Source organism: Amblyomma mixtum, chromosome 2 (genome assembly GCF_055824585.1).
Source record: "Amblyomma mixtum isolate Tamu chromosome 2, ASM5582458v1, whole genome shotgun sequence".
Lineage (NCBI taxonomy): Eukaryota > Metazoa > Arthropoda > Arachnida > Ixodida > Ixodidae > Amblyomma > Amblyomma mixtum.
This window is the reverse complement of record NC_143013.1, coordinates 184,151,014-184,160,906: the sequence shown is the minus strand read 5'-3', so window position 1 is coordinate 184,160,906 and position 9,893 is coordinate 184,151,014.

Sequence of the window (9,893 nt, the reverse complement as noted above, 5' to 3'; positions counted from 1 at the left end):
ATCCAAACAGGGTTACCTGGCAGAGGGGATGTAGGAAGTTGCGAAGTTTGAACGCTGAACTGGGCCGGTATTGTTCATCACTTGATATGTAATGAACTGTTTTTCACTCCCTTCTCAATATAAACAGTCCGAATGATTTACTGCAGCCCACGTAAGCATGCACACAAACGAGGACACAGAAAGACGCAGACAACACAAGCGCTCACGTTAAACCAATCTCTTAGTGACACAAATGCATGGTGCATACACCTTCCTTGAGTCCGTCATTCCAACGAAAATACCCATATCAGGTGGCCGCACCTGGAAACATCCTTGGAAGTCAGTGAGATTGATGGTGCGCTGACGCATGTAGCATTCGTATTTCTATTAATGTCTTCAGTCCGATTTTAATAAATCCACTGAATGGTGCCACACATGGCGGATGCAGATTAATATCGTTTAAACTATGCATTTAAGATTTTCAGCTAGAGTGTAACCACCGCTTAATATGTACACAATCAATAATTACCGGATTCAAGCAGTTTAAAAATTGAAGTACCTTGTTGTGTATCTGCATTGAAACCTATCCTGTAAAGTGCACATAGAGCCCGTAACTAATAAAGAATTTTAGAAACTTCGTCTCCAGAAACAACATTTCGTTCATCAAACAAAGATGTTAGACATCCCTCGTGCATAACTCTTATCAGAACATCACGTAGATACATTTCACTGATATAGTACCTTAAGGACGATAGTTTTACTGATCTTCTCGAATGAGTCCAAAACAAAGCAGAAAGGTTTATCACCTCATCCTACTGAAGTCATCCAAGCCTATCGGTACTGAATCGTTCTCTCGAGGTTCAAACACTAGCCACGAGCAGAAAACATGCTGAATTGCAATTTTTTACCTTTTATCATAATAACCTTCTCTTTTCCAAAGCGAATATCAGACCAGCCTCCTAATGTTTACCCTCGCCTAGATCATGCCCTTAAGGTATATCCAGTCTTTGCGCGCTCAAAGAAGCAGCCAAAAGGTTACTATCGCCGGTAATGCAAAATTCAAGCGCAGCTCTTCAAGGCTGGCAAGCGGTGCGTTAGGCTTCTAGCCAGCCTCGAGGATCTTCCCGTGGGTACCGCTTTCCAGGTGGCGTCTCGCTCTGCTGCTTTGACAACCGGTTAAGTCAACAGCTATGCCGATGGCTACGACGCAGAATCAAGAAATGGGCGCCAAAGAGCTGTGCTCTAAAGTACTAAAAAGCATGTCTCGTTATGGCCATAATCGAGTGGAATTCATTGCCATCCAGCAATGTGACAATGCCAAAATTGACGCATTTTCAGTCTGCATTACTTACTTTTTTGCACCCATGACACTTTATAATATTTTGTGTTTATTGCGTTTTTTTCTTTTCTGTGCTCAGTGCCCGCACTAAAATCGGTTGCTTATATATTGTGTGCTTTTCTGAATTTTTTTGTTTAGGTGTGCGGTATTTGTTAACTTGTTTCTCAACTAAATGCTGCGCACCTTTGTTCGGCTTTTTTGGTCCCTAGGATCAATGATTTTTTTTTCAGTCTCCACCCCCCCCCCCCCCCCCCACCCGCTCTCAGCTTGGCCAGTAGGGTAGTCTGAAATAAATTAATCAAACTGTGCCTATGAATCAAACTAATATCGGACGAAACGAGAATCATGCCTCGTGAAAAATTCTATTGTTTCAAAAGGTACAAACAGTGTTTCAAAAGAGCCATCCTTTTAACTAGTGTTTGCCCCACTTGCAGCATATAATACAGTTAGCTGGAAGGGGCAGGACGATCATAGCGGTTCATTACACATGACCCTAAGCTTCTAGGCAGATCAGATGAAGCGTAGCTTTCATCCACAGCTTTTGCGTTACATCTTGAGCATGCAGCGAACGACGGAAAGGCTCATCGATTGGGTAATACGTGGGATTTGTTATTCTTGGATTCCGCAATATGCTCGTGTGCACCAGAGCAGGGCCTGGCAATGCAGGAAATGTTAGTGGAGGAAGCACCTGAGCCGTGTTCTGTGCATGGCAGTGCCTGGCAATGCTGGAAATGTTAGTGGAGAAAGCACCTGAGCCGTGTTCTGTGCATGGCAGTGCCTGGCAATGCTGGAAATGTTAGTGGAGAAAGCACCTGAGCCGTGTTCTGTGCATGGTAGTGCCTGGCAATGCTGGAAATGTTAGTGGAGAAAGCACCTGAGCCGTGTTCTGTGCATGGCAGTGCCTGGCAATGCTGGAAATGTTAGTGGAGAAAGCACCTGAGCCGTGTTCTCTGCATGGCAGCGCCTCATTTTTATTCTTTGTCTCGTGATTGGTTTAAAGGCTGCAGCATGCACGGTGGCCCGCAAATATTTACGCGGCACTCTGCGTGTCGGCGCGCATAGCTGCTTGAGCAAGGACTGTTACACAGCTAGCTCAGTGGCACGCTACTCACATGTACAGCGTCGACTGTTATTTACTGGACACTCGCATCGCGGACAGCACACTGGTATATCATCTGCCCCTTGACGTGAACATTGTTTGGCATGGTATAGGATATTATTGTAGGTGGGTAGCAGTGTGAGGTCTAAGGAAAGCCTCTCCCGTACCAGGTATGGCATGGTGTCGTGTGGTACAACTATGGGTTGCAAGAAGACGGGGGTTGCGTGGTGTATAATAAATTGCCAGCCGGAGAAAAATTATCTAATACCAACCGTACCATACAAAGAACCACATTAAGCAAATCACTTTCTACTGCCTCTTCCTCTAATCATTCCATGAGTGCGGCGGATCGTCCATTGAAGGACGCTGTTCTGCTCGATGCTTCACTTTTGTGAGAAGGATTATTGTAGCCTGGCGCAAATCTAAGCATTGCAACCGCTACACACAACCTCTCTATATAATAATATCACGTGGTGGAGACAACGCTCTAAATCATGGACGATACGACTGAAGGGTTTACTAAATTCACAATTTATTGGGCTCACTGCAGCCTGAAAACAACAGAGCAAATCGGTGGCGGAGATAGTAACTTGTGTGCCCGGTGGTTATCGAGGCACAAATCATTGCTGCTTTCAGCCGTTCTCTCTTTGAAGCTCACAAATACCTTTCAAGATAACGCACTAAGAACAGCCACAACAATATCGAACCACCTAGAAGTGGTTGCACGTGGCTATGATCATTCCAGATAAAGCTGGTCGCACCTCGCGTGACAAACAAAATGATAAAGCCACGTGCCGACGGCTTTGAGGATAAAAAAGAGTCAATGCCCGGTGGCAATACCTGGTATTCCACACAATTTATTCTACAGTTTAAGATATAGAATTTTAAATTAGAAGAGCGCTTTTTCAGCCTAGCATTGTCAGTGGTGAAGCACATAAGAATACAGCTAACGCGTGTGATACTAGTTAGATGAATAATATTGAAGAGTCACTCTCCTTAATCATTGAGAGGCTTGTAGCCCACGTTAAGTAATATTTGCATAAACTTTTAGAGTTCCGAAAACGCAGTTACCGTCCGAGCTGTGGCCCAACAAAATTTTCGCTATTTCTACGAGTTACGCGCACTGGATTGGTGCCTTCGTCTACAAGCGTTTTGGAAGCGCATGTATTGTGGCTCGATGTAGGTAAAATTTTCAGGCAAAAGGCGCCCGTCTGCTGTGCGATGTCCGTGCGTTGTTAAAGGGGCTCTGAAGCATCATCAACTCTCTCAGTCAAAGCACTGAGCGGTGATGAACACCTGAGCTAAGTAATACATTTCTACACGCAGCAGAGAACCCACAATAACGCGCGAAAGTAGGCGAGCCCTTCAAGGCGACTTTTTTATGCTGGCACCCTCCTCCGTCGCTATCTCCTGCGTATACAAGTTGAGAGATGGCTATTGGCTACATTCTTCAGACGTCAGGCAGCCACCATGGCCGCGGCTCTTAAGCCGCGTAGCCAGCCGCGTAGCCCCGGCAGGTCAGGAAGCTTCATTCCCGTAGGTGAGGCCGGCGGAGGAGCACCGACCTTCCAGCGTGCAAAAAGTGACGACAGCACAGGTGGAGGCGCGATGATCCTGTAATTAAGATTTTAACTACAGATAACTAAGCTTCTACAAAGCGAATTAACGTTTTTTTTGCTGGCCAATATTCTTGAAGCGGCGTAGCTCTGCAACCCAGGCAGACTGAAACTTTATTCAGTCCCTTTGAGAGCCCTTTTAAATGTCCCAAGTGGTCGAAATTACTCCGGAGCCCACCACAACGGAACCTCTTTCACTCCGCTTCATTTCACTCCCACCTTCCTCCTTTCCCTCCGTGAGCGGCTGAGGTGTCCACAGAGAACTAAGACAGTTTTGTGCGGTTAATGTCCTCAAAAATCAATTCTGTTTATAAATATTTTGTTCGCCTGTCCCCTTTTATCTTTTAATCCTCATTTCCCCCACCCCAGCCAGGCACAGTTTGCTCATATCACTACCTCTGTGAATGCTTATATGCACAAAGGAGAGGGAGCAGTTGAAACCGCCATATTTTCGCAAACCGAGCCGCCCGGATAACCACGTCTGCGCTGCATGTTGTGACGCCCATGTTGGAACCGCTGGGAAGTGGTGGACGGAGGTGCATGCGATAGGAAAGGAGCGCAATAGAACCGGCATGAATGCTGAAAAAAAAAATTCCGCGGATTTTGTTTATCCGTCGCATGTTCGGAAGTTTCCGCTGCACCAGAAGCTCTTGGCGTTTCCACTGTGGGGCGGCAGCGGGACCCAACTAGAAGAAGGCTAATGACCGCCATTTCTTATGCGTCGCGCTCGCTCCATCTTTCGCCCTGACGGTCAACCTTCGGCCATGGTGCTACTGAGTAAGCGGCGCCCAGCTGCCAATAATTACAATGTTATGTCCACTCGTGGGCAGGTAAGTTAAAGCGTGCGGGGTCCAGGCGTAGCAGAAAATTACAGAAGAAAGGTATGTCCGCGTGGTCCGGGTGGGTTTATGTACCTCATTCCGATGTAATATACAGATTTTAATGAGACACAAAACAGTCCTGCGGCCTTACTTTGCGAATATTTTATTTCCTAGCCATAAATTTGCAGGTTTCCGGAGGGCCCGTAAAAACTGCTTTAACAAAAACAATTCTGAACTCCGGTATGTATTTCGTCTCGTAGTCAATCAGTCAGTAAGTTTTTCCATGGACGCAACATGGCCAAAGTCCGGCAAACGCCGCGAGAATGGACTACAACCTGCGTCTAGAGGAGTATGTGCCGAATTCTTGTTGATGCGTTCCTCTTGATGCGTTGAAGGTATTCCTGTTGATGCTTTTATTGAGACTGGTGCTCCGTCATTACATTACATCCGTCATCATCCGTCATTATCCGTCATTACACTCAACTTCAGCCTGAAACTAAAAAAAAGTGACGGCGCCACTTTGTGCCATTTAGGTTCAAACCGCCAATGCTGACGACATTCGGCCTCACGCAGCGTGCACCGCCCTCCTCATCATGCGAGACCTCTCCCACGCCAATGAGTCCGCCTTTCTCGGTCGTTCATCTCACATCATCCTTGGGTGAGATGTTCTGTCCACGCTTCACGCCATCGTCGACTGTGTATGTGCTCACATTGATTTGTTGCCTCTTTGTGGCGCTCTCGTGAATGCATCCCCTATTACTACTGGTCATATTTTCGCCGCCAACGACATCGACGTGCCGCCTTTCTTCCCTGTTCTCGTGCCAATAACTTGTGCTGCTCTCTCTGACGCTACAGTCCTTTATGGCCGATGGCCGAAGCTTATCCCCCGAAAGCAGCATTTATCACGCCTGTCTGGCTGCATCAATTTAATGTGATGCCCTCTAGTCTCTGCAACGCTCCTGCCAGTTCACGAGCGCATGATGGACAACACCCTCCGCGAGCTGAAATAGTAGACGTGCCTCTGCGACATGGATGATGTTGTCATCTTTTCGCTGGATTTTCTGTGTCATCTATTTAGCCTCTGTAGCGTTCTTCGATGGCTCAGGGATGCCAGCCTGCAGCTAAACTAAAATAAATGTCGCTTTGGCGTACGACAGATGATCATCGTGGGCTACGTTGTACCCAAGGACAACACCCTCGCGGACCGTGCCTAGCTTCACGAAGTGACTGATTTTCTGAAACCCATATCTAAGTCACAGACTTTATTGGTCATTGCTCGTAGTTCCGCCGTTCCATCATGAATTTTGCTGCAATTATTGCCTGATTGACTGAAATTTTTGTCGGCAGCCAGGACCTCTCGGCGTGGTGTCATGTGCACGACGAAGTTTTTACAATGCTGCGCCATCTTGTCATCACTGCTCCGATCTTGCATCCGTTCGACTCTACAGCCCCTACAACACTCCACAGCAACACCAGCGTCACCGATTTGGGTGCCCTTCTGGGTCAGAAGAAGTCTGGGTTTAATGGTTACGTCGTTCCTTACGCCAGCCGTGCACCTCTAAATCCTCAGCATCAGCCTGACTACGCCCGATGCAGGGCAAAGACCTCTCCCATGTCTCTCCAATTAATCCTATCCTTTCGCACTTGCTGCCACGGTGTCCCCGCAAACACGTTAATCTCATTCGCCCATCTAACTTTTTGCCGACCACTAGTGCGCTGACCTTCACTCGGTATCCACTCAGTATATCAGCAGTTATCTTGCCTTCGAATTGCATGCCCAGCCCAAGTCCATTCCTTCCTTTTGATTTCGACTAGGATGCCATTAACCAGCGTTTGTTCCCTCACTCACTCCGCCCGCTTCCGATCTCTTAACGTTACACCTATCATTTTTCTTTCCATAGCTCGCTGCGTTGTCCTTAACTTAAGCTTAACCCACTTCGTTAGCATCAACGTTTCCGCTCCATAGGTGAGTACCGGTAAGATACAGCTGTTCTATACTAATCTCTTGAGGAATATCGGTAACTGCCATTCATGATCTGAGAGAACCTGTCATATGAGCTCCACCCCATTCTTATACTTCTAGTGTTTCCCTCTCATGATCCGGATCAGCGGTCACTACCTGCTCTAAGTAGACATATTCTCTTACTACTTAAAATACCTAGCTACCAATTGCGAACTGCTATTCCCTTGCTAGGCTGCTGAACATTACTTTCGTTTTCTGCATGTTAATCTTTAGTTCTGCGCTTATGTCCTGTATGTCTAACTCATTGATCATGCTTTGCAGTTCATATCCTTAGTGGCTTAGCAAGGCAATGTCATCACCGAATCACAGATCACTTTCGTATTCTCTATTAACTCTTATCCCCGACTGTTCCCGCTTAAGGCCTCGGAATACCGCCTGTTAAGAAGCGTTGAATAGCACTGGGGACATCATGTCTCCCTACCTGACACCCTTCCTTATTGAAAATTTATTGCTGAATTTATGGAGGACTATGGTAGCTATGAAGTCGCTACAGACTAGTATTTGCGCATAATGCTCTTCGACGCCCTGATTGCGCAATGTCTGCATGACAGCTGAGGTTTATAGTGAATTTTTTCTTGTAATCAATGAAGGCTCTATATAGGGGTTGGTTATATTCTGCGCCTTTTTGTACCACGTGATTGATAGTGTGAATATGTTCTATTGTCGAGTTTCTTTTACGAAAGCCTGTCTGCTCCTTTGTTTGATTGAAGTCTAAGGTTGTTCTGACTCTATTAGCGATTACCTTAGTGAATACCTTGTAGGCAACGGGCAGTAAGCTGGTGGGTCTACAATTTTCGTGTAATTGACGTCTCCTTTCTTATGAATTAAGGTAATAATAACGTTCTTCCCAGCATCTGGTACACTCGAGGTCACAAGGCATAGCGTATTTAGGATACCTGGTTTTTCTAGCACAATCTCCCCTCCGTCCTTCAACAAATCTGCTGCTACCTGATCCTCACCAGCTGCTTTCCCCCTTTGAAATGCTTCTAACACTTTACTGTCTTTTTCGTGACTGGCGGGATGTCCCACTGCGTCGCACTACTGTCTCTCTCATTAACGCTCTGATTGCATCGGCTAATGTATAGATTTGTCTTGAACTCTTCGGTTATTTTGAATATATTATCCATATTGCTAATGCCATTGCCCACTTTGTCTCTAAACGCATACAACTTTTTTTTACCAGTGTCTTCTTCACAGCACTTAGTCTACCCCTTTCAGGCGCCACTTTTTGTTTTCACTGAAATCAATTCTTTTTTCATCTAAATAGTATATTCAAGCCTCAAGAAAAGGAATTTGTTAGTTTTCGAGCGTGAAAGACCAGCAGGTGAGTTCTTACAACGATGTGGAGAATTCCGTACAAAGTGTCAGATTTGTTAGAAATAATAACATAGAAAGGTTCTCGTGTGTCAGGTAAAAACCTTAGGTATCGTGGAATCGCTTGGGTTTCGAAGATGCATATTACGCTCGAAATTAAGCAAAAACAATCGATGTTTTCACTCGCGGCTAAACCTGTCTGCACAAAAACGGCGCACAAAGTGCTACCTAGCACACTCTTATGTGAAATACTACTTACTGCATTCGCGACATGGTACAAAAAGCAACTTATTTTCAACAAGAAGGGTGCTCAATTTGACTGCAATAATGAAATCACTGTTGCGTGCTCGAGTTTTTGAGAAACAGCTGTAATTTTGCCGCTTACACAATTGCGTACAAAGAACTTGAAAGGGCTACCTCCATTCTTTAGATCATAATCGATTTTCTCCATATCAAAATCTTTATGTCGGCTACCTTGCGCTTATTTATTAACTTTGATAGCTTTGCCAGTACCCCGCCGTGGTGGCTCAGTGGTTACGGTGCTCGGCTGCTGACCTGAAAGACGTGGGTTCGATCCCGGCCGCGGCGGCCGAATTTTGATGAAGGCGAAATTCTAGAGGTCAGTGTGCTGTGCGATGTCAGTGCACGTTAAAGAATCCCAGGTGGTCGAAACTTCCGGAGCTCTTCATTACGGCGTCTCTCATAGCCTAAGTTGCTTCGGGACGTTAAACCCCCAATAAACCAAACCAAGCCAAGCTTTGCTACTTTTATTCCGTCTGTGCAGTTAGACGCCCGGATGCTTTGGCGTTTTTTAGTTAGATCTTTCGACTGCTGAGATAGCTTGCCGGTATCCTGTCGAACCATCCTACTGCCTACTTTTACGGCGCACTCTGTAATGATGGCTGTGAGGTTATCGTTCTTTGTTTCAACATTACGCTCTTCTTCCGCAGTTAAAGCGGAATTCTGAATATCCCTACTTTCCCTCTTGCCGCTACCTTGTTAACGGGCTTCCACTTCACTAGTTTCCTTTATTTCCGCTTCAAATTTAAGCTACTACGAGACCGTACAATTCTGTGCTCGCTACAACGTACCTTTCCGAGGACCTCAATATCCTCTACGATGCTATTTCATTTTAGTTTCGTAATAGGTTTCTTCATAGAAGGTTGCGGCCCAACCCTACACCAGTATGGCCGCATCCTGTTCTGGTGAGGGAGTGTGTTGTCGGTTCTGGCCACCGAGAACAGGCCGCACCACTGGCCTCGTAATACAATTGCATCGACACGGGGAGTTTGTTTTTATTCCTGGTAGAGAATTTGGCGGCCCTGCGGCTCAAACCACGGTCCTCTTGCACGTGAGACGAATACTCTACCTCTACACCATCGCTGTATCTCTACTAATTACTCAGACAAAACAAAGGGGCGGTCATCATATTCACTTCCACAAAATTTCGCCCTTGTGTGGGCGCCCGTTCGATGTTATCACAGATACTCAGTAACACTTGTTCCTGGGCTAGTCAGTGCATAGTTCTACGTACAAAAATTAGCGCAATACACGAGACCATCAAAAGAAAGGTGGACAGGCCAACGCGCTACTGGCAACTGATTCTTTATTGAAATAAAGACGTAATATATAGACACACTTTCACACCACCTATCAGCTGCGGCAATCGTCAGAATGACGGTAAGGGTCATAAGAGAGATTA